This window comes from Oncorhynchus masou, chromosome 29 (assembly GCF_036934945.1).
Source record: "Oncorhynchus masou masou isolate Uvic2021 chromosome 29, UVic_Omas_1.1, whole genome shotgun sequence".
Classification (NCBI taxonomy): domain Eukaryota; kingdom Metazoa; phylum Chordata; class Actinopteri; order Salmoniformes; family Salmonidae; genus Oncorhynchus; species Oncorhynchus masou.
In genome coordinates this window covers 513,909-534,992 of record NC_088240.1, presented here as the reverse complement: position 1 = coordinate 534,992, position 21,084 = coordinate 513,909, and the positions used below count along the sequence as shown (strand labels likewise).

General features: G+C 47.2%; 1 pseudogene; it reads right to left on the bottom strand.

The window, feature by feature from the left end:
* The window catches only part of LOC135518892 (ras-associated and pleckstrin homology domains-containing protein 1-like), a 132,889-nt pseudogene extending 113,081 nt beyond the window's left edge, over window positions 1–19,808 (bottom strand).
* Window positions 19,809–21,084: the final 1,276 nt, after the last annotated feature.

The window sequence follows — 21,084 nt, the reverse complement described above, 5'->3', positions numbered from 1 at the left end:
GATTGGATTTTTTTGGAATGTCAGTTGAGTTGAATCAAACAAAAAACAGCTCATATTTTAGCACATACTACTTCCTGCTGTGCTCCTACGGGTACACTACCTGCTGTGCTCCTACGGGTACACTTCCTGCTGTGCTCCTATTCAACACCAGACCATCCCAGGGTACACTACCTGCTGTGACCATCCTAACTATGGTACACTTCCTGCTGTGCTCCTACGGGTACACTTCCTGCTGTGCTCCTACGAGCCTAGCTATTCAACACCAGGTAACCCATGGTAATGTAGAATGTTTAAATTTAAATTATTCACTTCCTGCTGTGCTCCTACGGGTACACTTCCTGCTGTGCTCCTACGGGTACACTTCCTGCTGTGCTCCTACGGGTACACTTCCTGCTGTGCTCCTACGGGTACACTTCCTGCTGTGCTCCTACGGGTACACTTCCTGCTGTGCTCCTACGGGTACACTTCCTGCTGTGCTCCTACGGGTACACTTCCTGCTGTGCTCCTACGGGTACACTTCCTGCTGTGCTCCTACGGGTACACTTCCTGCTGTGCTCCTACGGGTACACTTCCTGCTGTGCTCCTACGGGTACACTTCCTGCTGTGCTCCTACGGGTACACTTCCTGCTGTGCTCCTACGGGTACACTTCCTGCTGTGCTCCTACGGGTACACTTCCTGCTGTGCTCCTACGGGTACACTTCCTGCTGTGCTCCTATGGGTACACTACCTGCTGTGCTCCTATGGGTACACTTCCTGCTGTGCTCCTATGGGTACACTTCCTGCTGTGCTCCTACGGGTACACTTCCTGCTGTGCACTATATAGGGAATAGGGCCCTGGTCTATAGTAGTGCACTATATAGGGAATAGGCCTCTGGTCTAATGTAGTGCACTATAATGGGAATAGGGCTCTGGTCTATAGTAGTGCACTATATAGGGAATATGGTTCTGGTCTATAGTAGTGTACTATATAGGGAATAGGGCTCTGGTCTATAGTAGTGCACTATATAGGGAATAGGGCTCTGGTCTATAGTAGTGCACTATATAGGGAATAGGGCTCTGGTCTATAGTAGTGCACTATATAGGGAATAGGGCTCTGGTCTATAGTAGTGCACTATATAGGGAATATGGTTCTGGTCTATAGTAGCGCACTATATAGGGAATAGGGCTCTGGTGTATAGTAGCGCACAATATAGGGAATAGGGCTCTGGTCTATAGTAGCGCACTATATAGGGAATAGGGCTCTGGTCTATAGTAGCGCACTATATAGGGAATAGGGCTCTGGTCTATAGTAGTGCACTATATAGGGAATAGGGCTCTGGTCTATAGTAGTGGACTATATAGGGAATAGGGCTCTGGTCTATAGTAGTGCACTATATAGGGAATAGGGCTCTGGTCTATAGTAGTGCACTATATAGGGAATAGGGCTCTGGTCTATAGTAGTGGACTATATAGGGAATAGGGCTCTGGTCTATAGTAGTGGACTATATAGGGAATAGGGCTCTGGTCTATAGTAGTGCACTATATAGGGAATAGGGCTCTGGTCTATAGTAGTGCACTATATAGGGAATAGGGCTCTGGTCTATAGTAGTACCACTATATAGGGAATAGGGCTCTGGTCTATAGTAGTGCACTATATAGGGAATAGGGCTCTGGTCTATAGTAGTGCACTATATAGGGAATAGGCCTCTGGTCTATAGTAGTACCACTATATAGGGAATAGGCCTCTGGTCTATAGTAGTGTACTATATAGGGAATAGGGCTCTGGTCTATAGTAGTGTACTATATAGGGAATAGGGCTCTGGTATATAGTAGTGCACTATATAGGGAATAGGGCTCTGGTCTATAGTAGTGCACTATATAGGGAATAGGGCTCTGGTCTATAGTAGTGGACTATATAGGGAATAGGGTTCTGGTCTATAGTAGTGTACTATATAGGGTGCCATGTGGGACGTACGCTACAACCCAGCAGCAGAGATCTTAAGAACTCTAGTCTATAACAGGCATATGAATAACATGTGTTCAATACCACGTTCCTTTCTAGACAGAGCTTTCATGGAGAAGAGAGAAGAGATAGATGATAGGAGACACACACACACAGCGAGAGAGCGAGACACAGAGACAGAGACACAGAGACAGAGAGACAGAGACAGAGAGAGAGAGACAGAGAGAGAGAGAGACAGAGAGAGGGAGAGACAGAGAGAGGGAGAGACAGAGACAGAGAGACAGAGAGAGAGACACAGAGAGAGAGACATGAACATCCTTGAATCAGTCATTAAAAACAACCAAAATCCATTAGATTACCCAATAACCCAACAAGAACTAAATGAAAAGCTAAAATCTATTAAATCAAAGAAGGCTTGTGGTCTAGACAACATCAGAAATGAAATGCTGAAAAACAGCACACCTGAGTTGCAAAATGCTTTGCTTAAATTGTTCAACATGGTTTTAACTTCTGGCTGCTTCCCTGATGTCTGGAACCAGGGGCTCATCTCCCCTATCCACAAAAGTGGAGACAAATCAGACCCCAATAATTACAGGGGAATTTGCGTAAACAGTAACTTGGGAAAGATTTTCTGTAGCATTTTGAATTCAAGAATTCAAACCTTTCAAGAAAAAAATGTAATAAGTAAATGTCAAATTGGCTTTCTCCCTAACCATCGCACTACTGACCATATATACACCTTACACACACTAATTAATAAACACCATCGCACTACTGACCATATACACACACTAATTAATAAACACCATCGCACTACTGACCATATATACACCTTACACACACTAATTAATAAACACCATCGCACTACTGACCATATATACACACCTTACACACACTAATTAATAAACACGTCCACCAAAAAAAAGAGGGCAAAATCTTTGCTTGCTTTATTGACTTTAAAAAAGCATTTGATTCGATATGGCACGAAGGGCTATTCTCCAAAATTCTACAAAGTGGGCTTGGTGGTAAGGTATATGACTTAATAAAATGTATGTACACAGAACACAAGTGTGCAATAAAAATCAAAAACCAAAGAACATAATTTTTTTCACAATGTCGAGGTGTGAGACAAGGCTGCAGTTTGAGTCCAAATCTTTTCAACATTTATATCAATGAATTAGCAGACATGTTGGACCAATCTCCAGCCCCAGGACTCACACTATTTGACACAGAGGTGAAATACCTGCTATATGCTGATGACTTGGTACTTCTATCACCAACCAAAGGTCTTCAACAGAACATTAATATACTGGAGCAATATTGCCATAATTGGGCCCTGGCAGTAAATTTCCAAAAAATTAAAATCATGATTTTCCCCCCAAAAAAAAACAGATGTCAGAAACACAAATATAAATTCACCTTGAACAACACCTTAATTGAACACACAAAAAAATTACACCTATCTTGGTCTGACCATATCTGCATCGGGAAACGTTAATATGGCAGTGAATGCACTCAAAGAAAAAGCCCGCAGAGCAATGTATGCAATAAAAATGAAATTATTCAAAATCAACATCCCAATTAGAATTTGGACTAAAATATTTGACAGTGCAATCCTACCAATAGCTCTTTATGGAAGTGAGGTTTGGGGGCCACTCAATAAACTAGGACTTTAAAATGTGGGACAAACATCCAATTGAAGCCCTACATGCAGAATTCTGTCGGAAAATAAATACAGAGAAATACACCAACTAATGCATGTAGGGCAGAATTGGGCCGTTTTCCAGTAATAATGAAAATACAGAAAAGATCATTAAAATTTTGGGTACATCTGAATTCAAGTCCAAATTCAAGTCTGCAATTTAAATCACTTCAAACCCAAGAGCTGAGCCCAGAAACGAGCCCTCTCAGTCAGCTGGTGTTGGACCTCACCAACCAAGCTGACACCAGCACTGCTTCAAAAGAAATAATTCCAATAAGCAAAATCATGAACCAATCAAAGGAATCATATTTACAACATTGGAAAAATGAAACAAAATCCCAAAGCCGACTAAATTGCTATCTGACCCTAAACAGAGAATATGAATTGGCTGATTATCTCTCCTCTGTCAGAGATACGAAGCAGAGACAGATCCTTACCAAGTACAGGCTGAGTGACCACCGATTGGCAATAGAAACCGGCAGACATAAAAAGACATGGCTACCCAAAGAGGAGCGTGTATGTGGTCACTGCATATCAGGGGAGGTAGAGACAGAGATGCACTTTCTCCTTTACTGTGATAAATATTCCTCACAAAGAGATTCATTATTCACAGAAATGACTACACATATTCCACATTTTTACAAATTGAACCCAGAGGAAAAACTAAGAATACTCATGGGCGAAGGAGCAATGGCTCCTCTTGCAGCCAAATATGTATTTTCCTGCCATAGCCTGAAGGACACTGAATAATAACATCTGCATAGTAAGCAGTAATTTACTTATTATTGTTATTACTATTGCTGTTTATCATTCCAAATGTGGGTGGTAATGGTAGTGATAACAGTTTAGTGATGGTAGTAGTAGTCGTAGTAATGATGATTGTAGTTGTAGTAATGATATAAAGGAGAAGATGACCGTTATTTAGTTATAAGTTAGTTATAGTTTCATTTTTCATAATTTGATTTTATATTTATTACATTTCTACTATTGACTGTTACCATTTTATTTTTATTATTTTTGTATTTAATTTTGTATTACTATTTACAACCATTTTATATTTGCTAACATTTATAATTTTGTTACAATGTATATTGTATACATTGTTGCTTTGGCAATATTGACACAATGTTTTTCATGCTAATAAAGCAGCTTGAATTTGAATTTGAGAGAGACACAGAGAGAGAGAGACAGAGAGGTCTATTTTTGAGATCCACTAAACTAAACTGCTACCTGGCATCTGGAATTGTGATTGGTTGCCAGATGAAAGCAGCTTTAGTGGAAACTGCTGAGATTCACCATCTCCCTCTTCTTATAGAAACATGACCTCAACAAGACCTTCAAATCAAATAGTTAACTGCTTCATGCGTCAATGTACCAATGAATTGGTCAACGTCTCAAGGTTCCTTGACAATCAAGACCAAGTAAATCTGTCTGGTGACTTTAGGTCCTGACTGTGACATGATTCGATCCTCCCTAATTCTCCAGATTCTTCTCTGTGTAGGAGAATGTTGTCATCTGTTCCTCTCATTTCAGTCCTTCAGTCCTGTGAGAGCTGGCAGTACGGTATCAGCATCTGGTCTGGATGGGTTGGCTCTGCTCTCTACTCTGAAATGACTACAGCAGCTGCCACCAAGCCAAAGGTCAGCTAAACCACAGAGGACACCGTGCTACAAATAAGGAATGTTGTTTCTCCTCCTGTAAAACTGTGGTCTGACGACCAGGCCTCCTCCGCCCCTGGCGCAGGACTGTGGTCTGACGACCAGGCCTCCTCCGCCCCTGGCGCAGGACTGTGGTCTGACGACCAGGCCTCCTCCGCCCCTGGCGCAGGACTGTGGTCTGACGACCAGGCCTCCTCCGCCCCTGGCGCAGGACTGTGGTCTGACGACCAGGCCTCCTCCGCCCCTGGCGCAGGACTGTGGTCTGACGACCAGACCTCCTGTAGCAGAATAAACAGTTGACTCCATGGCAGGGGGACAGAGATGTCCTCTGTACAGGTGGTCTATGATTGTCCGTCTGTAGACACACAAGCACTCACCATACCTCAATAATAAAAGTATGACTAATGTATAATATACAGAATAGAGGTCGACCGATTATGATTTTTCAAAGAAGATACCGATTATTGGAGGACCCCAAAAAAATCTGATACCGATTAAATCGGCCACTTTTTTAAATTTGTAATAATGACAATTACAACAATACAGAATGAACACTTATTTTAACTTAATATAATACATCAATAAAATCAATTTAGCCTCAAATAAATAATGAAAGATGTTCAATTTGTTTTAAATAAGTGTTGGAGAAGAAAGTAAAAGTGCAATATGTGCTATGTAAGAAAGCGAAAGTTTAAGTTCCTTAAAAGTTTAAGAGGGTAGTGCAATACAGCCCAGTACCTCACTGGGACCAAGCTTCCTGCCACCGAGGACCTGTAGTGCCTTCGGAAAGTATTCAGACCCCTTGACTTTTTCCACATTTTATTTTTTACAGCTTTATTATCAGCAATCTACACACAACACCCAAGAACCCGATGGCTCCAGAGTTCGTCTGTGGAGATGGGAGAACCTTCCAGAAGGAAAACCATCTCTGCAGCACTCCACCAATCAGGCCTTTATGGTAGAGTGGCCAGACAGAAGCCACTCCTCAGTAAAAGGAACATGACAGCCTGTTTGGAGTTTGCCAAAAGGCACCTAAAGGACTCTCAGACCATGAGAAACAACATTCTCTCATCTGATGAAACCAAGATTGAACTATTTGACCTGAATGTCAAGCATCACATCTGGAGGAAACCTGGCACCATCCCTATGGTGAAGCATGGTGGTGGCAGCATCATGCTGTGGGGATGATTTTCAGTGGCAGGGACTGGGAGACTAGTCAGGATCAAGGTAAAGATGAACGGAGCAAAGTACAGAGAGATCCTTGGTGAAACCCTGCTCAGGATCTCAGAATGGGGCGAAGGTTCACCTTCCAACAGGGCAACGACCCTAAGCACACAGCCAAGACAACGCAGGAGTGACGTGACAAATACAATTTGATTTGGGAAGTAAATCCCACTTGGGTCATCACAATGATCTTCACCATGTGATTAGGTTCTGCAGTAACAGTCAATTCAATGTGTTGAGATTAGGATTCAGTCTTACCAGATTCTGTTCTAAACACAAAATCTGCCCATAAGATATTACTGAGCGGAAATCATCACAACGGCATCATGTCAGGCCTCGCTACTCTGTCCAGCTCTGGAGAAAAAGGTAGAACTTCCTGAAGGGAAAACAATATTTTCCATCCATCCACAGGCATGTCCTAGCAGCAGCCACGGGCCTGTCCTAGCAGCAACCACAGGCCTGTCCTAGCAGCAACCACAGGCCTGTCCTAGCAGCAGCCACAGGCCTGTCCTAGCAGCAGCCACAGGCCTGTCCTAGCAGCAGCCACAGGCCTGTCCTAGCAGCACAGGCCACAGGCCTGGCCTCCTAGCAGCAGCCACAGGCCTGTCCTAGCAGCCACAGGCCTGTCCTAGCCACAGGCCTGTCCTAGCAGCAGCCACAGGCCTGTCCTAGCAGCAGCCACAGGCCTGTCCTAGCAGCAGCCACAGGCCTGTCCTAGCAGGCAGCCACCACAGGCCTGTCCTAGCAGCAGCAGGCCTGTCCTGTCAGCCACAGGCCTGTCCTAGCAGCAGCCACAGGCCTGTCCTAGCAGCAGCCACAGGCCTGTCCTAGCAGCAGCCACAGGCCTGTCCTAGCAGCAGCCACAGGCCTGTCCTAGCAGCAGCCACAGGCCTGTCCTAGCAGCAGCCACAGGCCTGTCCTAGCAGCAGCCACAGGCCTGTCCTAGCAGCCGCCACAGGCCTGTCCTAGCAGCAGCCACAGGCCTGTCCTAGCAGCAGCCACAGGCCTGTCCTAGCAGCAGCCACAGGCCTGTCCTAGCAGCAGCCACAGGCCTGTCCTAGCAGCCGCCACAGGCCTGTCCTAGCAGCAGCCACAGGCCTGTCCTAGCAGCAGCCACAGGCCTGTCCAGCAGCCACAGGCCTGTCCTAGCAGCCACAGGCCTGTCCTACAGGCCTGTCCTAGCAGCCCACAGGCCTGTCCTAGCCGCAGCCACAGGCCTGTCCTAGCAGCAGCCACAGGCCTGTCCTAGCAGCAGCCACAGGCCTGTCCTAGCAGCATCCACAGGCCTGTCCTAGCAGCATCCACAGGCCTGTCCTAGCAGCATCCACAGGCCTGTCCTAGCAGCATCCACAGGCCTGTCCTAGCAGCCACAGGCCTCCACAGGCCTGTCCTAGCAGCATCCACAGGCCTGTCCTAGCAGCATCCACAGGCCTGTCCTAGCAGCATCCACAGGCCTGTCCTAGCAGCATCCACAGGCCTGTCCTAGCAGCAACCACAGGCCTGTCCTAGCAGCAACCACAGGCCTGTCCTAGCAGCAACCACAGGCCTGTCCTAGCAGCAACCACAGGCCTGTCCTAGCAGCAACCACAGCCACAGGCCTGTCCTAGCAGCAACCACAGCCACAGGCCTGTCCTAGCAGCAACCACAGCCACAGGCCTGTCCTAGCAGCAACCACAGCCACAGGCCTGTCCTAGCAGCAACCACAAGTCTGTCCTAGCAGCAACCACAGGCCTGTCCTAGCAGCAACCACAGGCCTGTCCTAGCAGCAACCACAGGCCTGTCCTAGCAGCAACCACAGGCCTGTCCTAGCAGCAACCACAGGCCTGTCCTAGCAGCAACCACAGGCCTGTCCTAGCAGCAACCACAGGCCTGTCCTAGCAGCAACCACAGGCCTGTCCTAGCAGCCGCCACAGGCCTGTCCTAGCAGCCGCCACAGGCCTGTCCTTGCAGCCGCCACAGGCCTGTCCTAGCAGCCGCCACAGGCCTGTCCTAGCCGCAGCCACAGGCCTGTCCTAGCCGCAGCCACAGGCCTGTCCTAGCCGCAGCCACAGGCCTGTCCTAGCAGCAGCCACAGGCCTGTCCTAGCAGCATCCACAGGCCTGTCCTAGCAGCAACCACAGCCACAGGCCTGTCCTAGCAGCAACCACAGCCACAGGCCTGTCCTAGCAGCAACCACAAGTCTGTCCTAGCAGCAACCACAGGCCTGTCCTAGCAGCAACCACAGGCCTGTCCTAGCAGCAACCACAGGCCTGTCCTAGCAGCAACCACAGGCCTGTCCTAGCAGCAACCACAGGCCTGTCCTAGCGGCAACCACAGGCCTGTCCTAGCAGCAACCACAGGCCTGTCCTAGCAGCAACCATAGCAACCACAAGCCTGTCCTAACAGCAACCACAGGCCTGTCCTAGCAGCAACCACAGCAACCACAGGCATTTCCTAGCAGCAACCACAGCAACCACAGGCCTTTCCTAGCAGCAACCATAGCAACCACAAGCCTGTCCTAACAGCAACCACAGGCCTTTCCCAGCAGCAACCACAGCAACCACAGGCATTTCCTAGCAGCAACCACAGGCCTGTCCTAGCAGCAACCACAGGCCTGTCCTAGCAGCAACCACAGGCCTGTCCTAGCAGCAACCACAGGCCTGTCCTAGCAGCAACCACAGGCCTTTCCTAGCAGCAACCATAGCAACCACAAGCCTGTCCTAACAGCAACCACAGGCCTGTCCTAGCAGCAACCACAGCAACCACAGGCCTGTCCTAGCAGCAACCACAGGCCTGTCCTAGCAGCAACCACAGGCACAGGTCTGTCCTAGCCGCAGCCACAGGCCTGTCCTAGCAGCAACCACAGGCCTGTCCTAGCCGCAACCACAGGCCTGTCCTAGCCGCAACCACAGGCCTGTCCTAGCAGCAACCACCACATCCACAGGCCTGTCCTAGCAGCAGCCACAGGCCTGTCCTAGCAGCAACCACAGGCCTGTCCTAGCAGCAACCACAGGCCTGTCCTAGCAGCAACCACAGGCCTGTCCTAGCAGCAACCACAGGCCTGTCCTAGCAGCAACCACAGGCCTGTCCTAGCAGCAACCACAGCCACAGGCCTGTCCTAGCAGCAACCACAGCCACAGGCCTGTCCTAGCAGCAACCACAGCCACAGGCCTGTCCTAGCAGCAACCACAGCCACAGGCCTGTCCTAGCAGCAACCACAGCCACAGGCCTGTCCAAGGAGCAACCACAAGCCTGTCCAAGGAGCAACCACAAGCCTGTCCTAGCAGCAACCACAGCAACCACAGGCCTGTCCTAGCAGCAACCACAGGCCTGTCCTAGCAGCAACCACAGGCCTGTCCTAGCAGCAACCACAGGCCTGTCCTAGCAGCAACCATAGCAGCCACAGGCCTGTCCTAGCAGCAGCCACAGGCCTGTCCTAGCAGCAACCACAGGCCTGTCCTAGCAGCAACCATAGCAGCCACAGGCCTGTCCTAGCAGCAGCCACAGGCCTGTCCTAGCAGCAACCACAGGCCTGTCCTAGCAGCAACCACAGGCCTGTCCTAGCAGCAACCATAGCAACCACAAGCCTGTCCTAGCAGCAACCACAAGCCTGTCCTAGCAGCAACCACAAGCCTGTCCTAGCAGCAACTACAGGCCTGTCCTAGCAGCAACCACAAGCCTGTCCTAGCAGCAGCCACAGGCCTGTCCTAGCAGCAACCACAGCCACAGGCCTGTCCTAGCAGCAACCACAGGCCTGTCCTAGCAGCAGCCACAGGCCTGTCCTAGCAGCAACCACAGCCACAGACCTGTCCTAGCAGCAACCATAGGCCTGTCCTAGCAGCAACCATAGCAACCACAAGCCTGTCTGTCCTAGCAGCAGCCACAGGCCTGTCCTAGCAGCAGCCACAGCCACAGGCCTGTCCTAGCAGCAGCCACAGGCCTGTCCTAGCAGCAGCCACAGGCCTGTCCTAGCAGCAGCCACAGGCCTGTCCTAGCAGCAACCATAGCAACCACAAGCCTGTCTGTCCTAGCAGCAGCCACAGGCCTGTCCTAGCAGCAGCCGCAGCCACAGGCCTGTCCTAGCAGCAGCCACAGGCCTGTCCTAGCAGCAGCCACAGGCCTGTCCTAGCAGCAGCCACAGGCCTGTCCTAGCAGCAGCCACAGGCCTGTCCTAGCAGCAACCATAGCAACCACAAGCCTGTCCTAGCAGCAACCACAAGCCTGTCCTAGCAGCAGCCACAGCCACAGGCCTGTCCTAGCAGCAACCACAGCCACAGGCCTGTCCTAGCAGCAACCACAAGCCTGTCCTAGCAGCAACCACAAGCCTGTCCTAGCAGCAACCACAGGCCTGTCCTAGCAGCAACCACAGCCACAGGCCTGTCCTAGCAGCAACCACAAGCCTGTCCTAGCAGCAACCACAAGCCTGTCCTAGCAGCAACCACAAGCCTGTCCTAGCAGCAGCCACAGGCCTGTCCTAGCAGCAACCACAAGCCTGTCCTAGCAGCAACCACAAGCCTGTCCTAGCAGCAACCACAAGCCTGTCCTAGCAGCAACCACAGGCCTGTCCTAGCAGCAACCACAGGCCTGTCCTAGCAGCAACCACAGGCCTGTCCTAGCAGCAACCACGAGCCTGTCCTAGCAGCAACCACGAGCCTGTCCTAGCAGCAACCACAAGCCTGTCCTAGCAGCAACCACAAGCCTGTCCTAGCAGCAACCACAGGCCTGTCCTAGCAGCAACCACAGGCCTGTCCTAGCAGCAACCACAGGCCTGTCCTAGCAGCAACCACAGGCCTGTCCTAGCAGCAACAGGCCTGTCCTAGCAGCAACCACAGGCCTGTCCTAGCAGCAACAGGCCTGTCCTAGCAGCAACAGGCCTGTCCTAGCAGCAACCACAGCCACAGGACCTCTGAAGGGACGTTTCAGGGCTGAGAGATATGAAGTTTAATGTAAACACAACCTCAGACCTCCAGTACTGCATGTTCCAAATGCCACCCTATTCTCTCTTGGTCCTGGTCCAGAGAGCACTATAAAGGGAATCAGGTGGCATTTGATAGATGCCTATAGATTCCCTCACCTGAGCCCTACCCACCTGAGCCCTACCACAGTACCACTGCAAAGTCCAGGGCCCGTTCTCCTAAAATCAAGGCAAAATTCATGGTTAGAAGAAATATTTAAGAAGCTTCTGGGAAACCGGGCCCTGGTGTTTCAGATCTGGGCGCAACAGAACTTCAGATTCCTCACTGATGACAAGCGTCTAAGATTTGTCCCCTCTGCCTCAAAAGTCTCTGTGCCAAGCTGCTCAGAGCTTTATGGTCCTACCTAATAAATAGATTTATAAACCTCTGATACAGAGCTTTATGAGCTTGCCCAGTTGTGGGAAAAGTACCCAATCGGCATACTTGAGTAAAAGATCCCTTAATTAATAGAAAATGACTCAAGTAAAAAGTCACCCAGTAAAATAATACTTGAGTATAAAGTCTAAAAGTATTTGATTTTAAATATAATTAAGCATCAAAAGTATGAATCATTTAAAATTCCTTATATTATGCAAACCAGACAGCACCATGTTCTTAATGTATGGATAGCCAGGGACACACTCCAACATTCAGACATCATTAACAAACCAAGCCTGTGTGTTTAGTGAGTCCTCCAGATCAGAGGCAGTAGGGATGACCAGGGATGTTCTCTGTTTAGTGAGTCCTCCAGATCAGAGGCAGTAGGGATGACCAGGGATGTTCTCTGTTTAGTGAGTCCTCCAGGTCAGAGGCAGTAGGGATGACCAGGGATGTTCTCTGTTTAGTGAGTCCTCCAGATCAGAGGCAGTAGGGATGACCAGGGATGTTCTCTGTTTAGTGAGTCCTCCAGATCAGAGGCAGTAGGGATGACCAGGGATGTTCTCTGTTTAGTGAGTCCTCCAGATCAGAGGCAGTAGGGATGACCAGGGATGTTCTCTGTTTAGTGAGTCCTCCAGATCAGAGGCAGTAGGGATGAAGACCAGGGATGTTCTCTGTTTAGTGAGTCCTCCAGATCAGAGGCAGTAGGGATGACCAGGGATGTTCTCTGTTTAGTGAGTCCTCCAGATCAGAGGCAGTAGGATGACCAGGGATGTTCTCTGTTTAGTGAGTCCTCCAGATCAGAGGCAGTAGGGATGATCCAGGGATGTTCTCTGTTTAGTGAGTCCTCAGATCAGAGGCAGTAGGGATGACCAGGGATGAATCTGTTCTGTTTAACCACTCAAAATATGAGTTTTGGGCCTCATGGAGTAAAAAGTACAGATCAGAAATAGTAAGCAAGTAGGGATGATCACCCCTCTGATACAGAACTTTATGGGCCAACCCAATATATTTATAAACCCCTCTGATACAGAACTTTATGGGCCAACCCAATTTATAAACCCCTCTGATACAGAACTTTATGGGATGTATATTTATAAACCCCTCTGATACAGAACTTTATGGGCCAACCCAATATATTTATAAACCCCTGATACAGAACTGATACAGAACTTTATGGGCTCCCAATATATTTATAAACCCCTCTGATACAGAACATTATTATATTTATAAACCCCTCTGATACAGAACTTTATGGGCCAACCCAATATATTTATAAACCCCTCTGATACAGAACTTTATGGGCCAACCCAATATATTTATAAACCCCTCTGATACAGAACTTTATGGGCCAACCCAATATATTTATAAACCAGATACAGAACATGGGCCAGGCATTTATAAACCCCTCTGATACAGAACCCATTATGGGCCATATATTTATAAACTCTGATACAGAACTTTATGGGCCAACCCAATATATTTATAAACCCTCTGATACAGAACTTTATGGGCCAACCCAATATATTTATAAACCCCTCTGATACAGAACATTATGGGCCAACCCAATATATTTATAAACCCTCTGATACAGAACATATATTTATAAACCTGATACAGAACTCCTATATAACCCCTCTGACTCAAAATATTTATACCCCTCTGATACAGAACTTTATGGGCCAACCCAATAAATAAACCCCTCTGATACAGAACATTATGGGCCAACCCAATATAATAACCCCTCTGATACAGTATTTTATATTTATAAATCTGATACAGAACTTTATGGGCCAACCCAATATATTTAAAATACAGAACTTTATGGGCCAACCCAATTGATACAGAACTTATAAAATATATTTATAAACCCTTCAGAACACCAACCCAATCAAAACAGAACTTTATGGGCTATATTTATAAACTTTGATACAGAACATTATGGGCCAACCCAATATATTTATAAACCCCTCTGATACAGAACTTTATGGGCCAACCCAATATATTTATACACCCCTCTGATACAGAACATTATGGGCCAACCCAATATATTTATAAACCAACCCAATATATTTATAAATACCATTATGGGCCAACCCAATGATACAGAACATTATTTATAAACCCCTCTGATACAGAACCCAACCCAATATATTTATAAACCCCTCTGATACAGAACTTTAATAACCCAATTTTTATAAACCCCTCTGATACAGAACATTATGGGCCAACCCAATATATTTATAAACCCCTCTGATACAGAACTTTATGGGCCAACCCAATATATTTATAAACACCCCAACCTGATACAGAACTTTATGGGCCAACCCAATATATTTATAAACCCTCTGATACAGAACATTTATACATGGGCCCCTCTGATACAGAACATTATGGGCCCCTCTGATACAGAACTTTATGGGCCAACCCAATATATTTATAAACCCCTCTGATACCCCAACCCAATTGATACAGAACTTTATATTTATACATTTATAAACGCAACATGTAATATATTTATAAACCCCCCTCTGATACAGAACTTATGCCAACCCAATATATTACCTAACATATACAGAACATGAACCAATATATTTATACACCCCTGATACAGAACTTTATGTGAACATATAAAATATATTTATACACCCTGATACAGAACATTATGGGCGCAACATGTATATTTATAAACCCCTATGTGTTGGTCCCATGATACAGAACTTTTATATATTTATACACCCTCTGATACAGAACTAAAACATATGACCAGTGTATAAACACATTTTCCATGTTTTATGAGAATAAAATATACAACACAAATACACACAAAAACCTTGTCTCTCAAATTTGTTTACATTCATTTAAAGTTGTAAACAAATGTGTTTACATTCCTGTTAGTGAGCATTTCAACTTTGCCAAGATAATCCATCCACCTGACATGTGTGGCATTACAAGAAGCTGATTAGACAGCGTGATCATTACACAGCTGCACCTTGTTCTGGGGACAATAAAGTCCTTTTGTGTGGGCCTGGCTTCTGATTGGGTGGGCCTGGCTCCTAAATGGGTGGGCCTGGCTCCTAAATGGGTGGGCCTGGCTCCTAAATGGGTGGGCCTGGCTCCTAAATGGGTGGGCCTGGCTCCTAAATGGGTGGGCCTGGCTCCTAAATGGGTGGGCCTGGCTCCTAAATGGGTGGGCCTGGCTCCTAAATGGGTGGGCCTGGCTCCCTAAATGGGTGGGCCTGGCTGGCCATCCAAATTCTAAATGGGTGGGCTGCCCTAAATGGGATGTGATACAGCCTGGCTCCTAAATGGGTGATGCCTCTTGCCCTGAGATGCTGCGCCTTACAGCGCTGTATTTTATGGTGCAAATAAATATATTTATAAACCTCTGGCTCCTAAATGGTGCCTTGTGAAAGTATTCGGCCCCCTTGAACTTTGGGCTTCAAAGATATAAAACTGTATTTTTTGGTGAAGAATCAACAACAAGTGGGACACATCATTTTTTAACTTTCAAACTTTTTTAACAAATCAAAAACTGAAAAAATTGCAAAAATCAGTTAAGAACAAATTCTTATTTACAATGACAGCCAATCCACCTGTGTGTAATCCAAACCCAGACGTCTCACCGCTGGGCCAAATTGTGTGCTGCCCTAAACATGAGACTCCCAATCACATCCGGATGTGATACAGCCTGGATGAACTGCAGAACCAGGGACTGTGGTGATGCAACAATCAGTCTTGCACTGAGATGCTGCGCCATAAAAAAGTGTTGTTTAAAGTTTGCAGCCACCTGGGAGACACACCAAACATGTATTTTATGGTGCAAATAAATATATTTATAAACCTCTCTGATAGAGAGAATCTTTATGGTCCTAACTAATGAATAGATACATACAGTGCCTTGGAGTCTGAAAAGATAGACTTTTTGTCTTCCAACAAGACAATGATCCAAAACATAAAGCACTGGAAATAAACCTCTCTGATAATTTTTGATTTGTTAAAAAGTTTGAAATATCGAGATAGATATAATCACTGTCAAACATGGTGGGCAAACAGGGAAGATGGTTAAAATTGAAAAAATTCAGCTGATCCAAAACATAAAGCAAAATCTACAATGGAATGGTTCAAAAATCAACATATCCAGGTACTGTCTGGCAGACAGTCTCTCGATGTGCAGACACCGTCTGGCAGGCAGAGAGGGCTGACAATTTTGCACGCCCAATTTCAGTTTGGCAGGCAGAATACACCGTTGTGTCAGGCAGATTCTTCACAAAAAAATACAGTTTTATATCTTTAGGCAGAGACACTGTCTGGCAGGCAGAGACACCGTCTGGCAAACCTCAGAGATATAACCAGCTGGCAGGCAGAGACACCGTCTGGCAGGCAGAGACACCGTCTGGCAGGCAGAGACACCGTCTGGCAGGCAGAGACACCGTCTGGCAGGCAGAGACACCGTCTGGCAGGCAGAGACACCGTCTGGCAGGCAGAGACACCGTCTGGCAGGCAGAGACACAGACACGTCTGGCAGGCAGAGACACCGTCTGGCAGGGAGACACCGTCTGGCAGGCAGAGACACCGTCTGGCAGGCAGAGACACCGTCTGGCAGACACCGTCTGCAGAGACAGACCCGTCTGGCAGGCAGAGACACCGTCTGGCAGGCAGGCAGACACCGTCTGGCAGGCAGAGACACCGTCTCTGGCAGGCAGAGAGACACCGTCTGGCAGGCAGAGACACCGTCTGGCAGAGACACCGTCTGGCAGGCAGAGACACCGTCTGGCAGGCAGACACCGACAGAGACACCGCTGGCAGAGACACCGTCTGGCAGGCAGAGACACCGTCTGGCAGGCAGAGACACCGTCTGGCAGGCAGAGACACCGTCTGGCAGGCAGAGACACCGTCTGGCAGGCAGAGACACCGTCTGGCAGGCAGAGACACCGTCTGGCAGGCAGAGACACCGTCTGGCAGGCAGAGACACCGTCTGGCAGGCAGAGTTCATCACTGGCAGGCAGAACAGGGCAGGCAGAGACAGCACAGCTGGCAGGCAGAGACCAGTAGACGGTCATGGAATGGGCCACTCTGTAGTCTAATGTACAGGGTGGAAACAGCTGAGCCAGTAGACGGTCATGGAATGGGCCCACTCTGAGAGTCTAATGTAAAGGGTAGAAACAGCTGAGCCAGTAGAGCCAGTAGATGGTCATGGAATGGGCCCACTCTGAAGTCTAATGTAAAGGGTGGAAACAGCTGAGCCAGTAGACGGTCATGGAATGGGCCCACTCTGAAGTCTAATGTAAAGGGTGGAAACAGCTGAGCCAGTAGACGGTCATGGAATGGGCCCACTCTGAAGTCTAATGTAAAGGGTGGAAACAGCTGAGGTCATGGAATGGGCAGTAATGAGCCAGTAGATGGTCATGGAATGGGCCCACTCTGAAGTCTAATGTAAAGGGTGGAAACAGCTGAGCCAGTAGATGGTCATGTAATGGGCCCACTCTGAAGTCTAATGTAAAGGGTGGAAACAGCTGAGCCAGTAGATGGTCATGTAATGGGCCCACTCTGAAGTCTAATGTAAAGGGTGGAAACAGCTGAGCCAGTAGATGGTCATGTAATGGGCCCACTCTGAAGTCTAATGTAAAGGGTGGAAACAGCTGAGCCAGTAGATGGTCATGTAATGGGCCCACTCTGAAGTCTAATGTAAAGGGTGGAAACAGCTGAGCCAGTAGATGGTCATGTAATGGGCCCACTCTGTAGTCTAATGTAAAGGGTAGAAACGGCTGAGCCCAATGATAAAGCCTTGCGTTCGTTCCTGTTGTTTTCCTGTTTTGTGCTGTTGGCATTAACTGCTCCGCCCCCTCAGAACAGACGCTGAGCCAATAGGGTGCCGTCCCACGGGACTCCTCATCACGGCCGGATGTGATGCCTCTTGTACTGAGATGCAGTGTCTTAGACCACTGTGCCACTCGATTGGATGAGGCAGCTCTCGTGCCCGATCGATTACAACAAGGATGTGTTCACATGAATACCGCAGGTTATCCGAGACGTTCCTCTTTCTACTACTGTAGGTAATACAGAGCGGTGCAGCTGAGAGGCAGTGTGACCGGGTAAAGTTCGGCGGTGCCCGATCAGGTAGAAAGCCTGGTGATTTATATCTATTTATTTAACTAGGTAAATCAGTTAAAGAACGATTTATTATGTTACAATGCCTGCCTACCCCAGCTGTAAATACATCAGTATATACATGTAACAGATGAGCTAGCTCGCCACAATAAAGCATTGTTTTCTCATACATTTCTTTTAAGGCGTTCATAACTTCTGTTGACTGTAAGTACGTTTTAATGCATACCGATATGGTGTTAAAGCGATTTACTTTTCACAAGGGCGAAAATGTGTTTACTCCGTTGCTACGGTAACCGGCGGCTGTTGTCTTCCGTGTGTTGAATTTCCGGGTTCGCCTTCAAAATAAAAGTCCCTATCTGAGAGTGATGGCGAGAACGGATACAAATTGTGCTAACATGCCATATTTTTTTTTTTACCTTTTTTTAACTAGGCAAGTCAGTTAAGAACAAATTCTTATTTTCAATGACGGCCTAGGAACACTGGGCTAACTGCCTGTTCAGGGTCAGAACGACAGATTTGTACCTTGTCAGCTCGGGGGTTTGAACTTGCAACCTTCCGGTTACTATATTTGGACTAGCTCATGCTAAACAAGGTTGGAATGTTACAATTTAAAATACAAATGTTTGACAATAAACAGATAAACAGAACAAATAATTTAATTCACATTGTGGATGTATTAGAATGCATAATTGCATTGGGGGCATAGTTATAGGCACTGTACATCTTTACTTATGGCATGAAACAGAGTATCAGTCTACTCAGTGGTTATCTGACCTTTGAAATTGTACAAAGATTAGAGAAAACATTTTAAAACATTTAAGATATATCGTAAATCGCACATAAATTTGAACAAGAAAATCGAGATTATATTTTTAGGCCATATCGCACAGCCCAAAAATAGACTGCTTCGCTGTGGAATCAAACATGAACCAACAGTGAGTGCTGTGATGAGACAATTTAGAAATTACAGGGTGGCAACACAGATGAAACGCTGGCACGAGAACACGCCCATATCAGTGACTCGCCACGCCCTTATCATGTGTAGGCCAAATTCAGAATTTACATCGTACATATTGCCCCAATTAGGGTTCCCTTACTTAATGGTATGTCACATTATTCTCCCCGGAAATAGGGTTCACAGGCCGGGAACCATCCACGACCTTTCTCTGTGCTTGTCCTTCGGCTGACACACTGCATTATTCCATGAACAGGGCACCAAAACATTAGCCTCGTACAAACCACAACACACCCATTTAGCCTGAAAACGTCCAAACCAGCTCCAGATGCAATTCAATTCTCATCTGCTGCCTTCGTTGAAATGAATCAACGTTGTAGCCTCATACATTTTCGGCCTAGCGATAAACGTGTTGTTTTTCTTGCATTTAAAAGCACAGGATAAATCTGCCTTGGCCATTTGTGTTTCCAAATGTCTCTAGATTTCACCGCTGTAGAAATGTAGGCTAATCATGGTAGCCTGATGTGGCTCCATATCAGCGAATAGGCTAATGAGGAATCCGTTATAATAACCTAAAATTCAACATTGCATCGATTTAACAGATGAGCGTCCCCTGATTCCAACGTAGCATAATTATAAAAACGTTTTGCAAATGTAAAATCTTGCTCGTAAATCAAGGTGAGTTTCAAGAGAGACAGAACGTAAGCGGCTACTTACTATCACAAATCCAGAATGTTTTCCTCTGTATCCAACGGGAAAACTGCTACAATTGATCGGCACATGCAATATTGTGATTTCAATTGGTCGGTTTTCAGAATTGAACGGTTTTCACCGGCGATGCCGACTCCTTAGCTTCGTAACAACTCTGACACTGATTTCTCCCAGCTCCATTCTGTAAAAACCAGTCAGGAGCGCGCCGCAGATGGGAGGCGCGTTCCCGAATTCCTGTTTCCTGTTCAGAGGAGACCAGGCCTGCAGTCCCTCAGTGCTGCAATCAGTCTCGACCAATCAACCAACCGAGCGAAAACAAACGCTATTTATTTGAGATCGTCAGTCACACAAATAACAGTGATTTAAATACATATATGTTTTCATACAAAGGTTTCTTACCTGCATATGCCTATATTGTACAGACAGGTCTCACTCGGGAGTATCTATGTCTGGGAATGGGGAAATACTCATTATATGGTTGATAATATTACCACTAAAGAAATGTCGTCTCTTGGTGGTTCCTCTTCAAAGGCCTGTAATGTGAGACTGGTGAGTATCTATACAGTGAGACTGTTAAAATTGCGCCTTAGACGCTGATCTTGGGTCAGTTTAGCATTTTTCCCACTAATAGTTAAAGAGAGGATTGGGGGAGGGCAGGCTGATCCTAGATCTGTAACTCGGAGAAACTTCACCCTGGAGCAAGAGGAGACATGTGGGGTCGCAGTGATTGTTCCTCCAGGCCTGTAGACAAACCACATGAAACAGGTCATTGTCAATTACTAATCTTAGCCCAGGGCCTGAGCTCAGACAGTATATCTAGCCAGCACAGGAGGCTGCTGGGAGGAGGACGGCTCACAATAATGGATGGAACGGAGCCGTGTGTTTTATGTATTATATTTTTTGTATTATTATTCTTTTGTATTTTCTCCCTGTTTTCGATCTTGTCTCATCGCTGCAACTCCCCAACGGGCTTGGGAGAGGCAAAGGTTGAGTCATGCGTCCTCCGAAACATGACCCGCCAAACCGCTCTTCTTAACACCCGCCAGCTTAATCCGGAAGCCAGCCGCACCGATGTGTCAGAGGAACACCATTCAACCGATGAACGAGGTCAGCCTGCAGGCACCCGGCCCGCCACAAGGAGTCACTAGAGCGTGATGAGCCAAGTAAAGCCCCCGCTGACCAAACCCTGCCCGAACCCGGGCGACACTGGGCCAACTGTGTGCCGCCCTATGGGACTCCCGATACAGCCCGGGATCAAACCCGGGTCTGTAGTGACCCCTCTAGCCCTGCGATGCAGTGTCTTACACCGGTGCGCCACTCGGCAGGCCTTGTTTTATGTATTTGATACCATTCCACTAATTTGACATTTCGGTCATTTAGCAGATGCTGTAACCTACAGTTAGTGCCTGCATCTAAAGATAGCTAGGTAGAACAACCACATATCACAGTAGCATAGTAAGTGGGATTA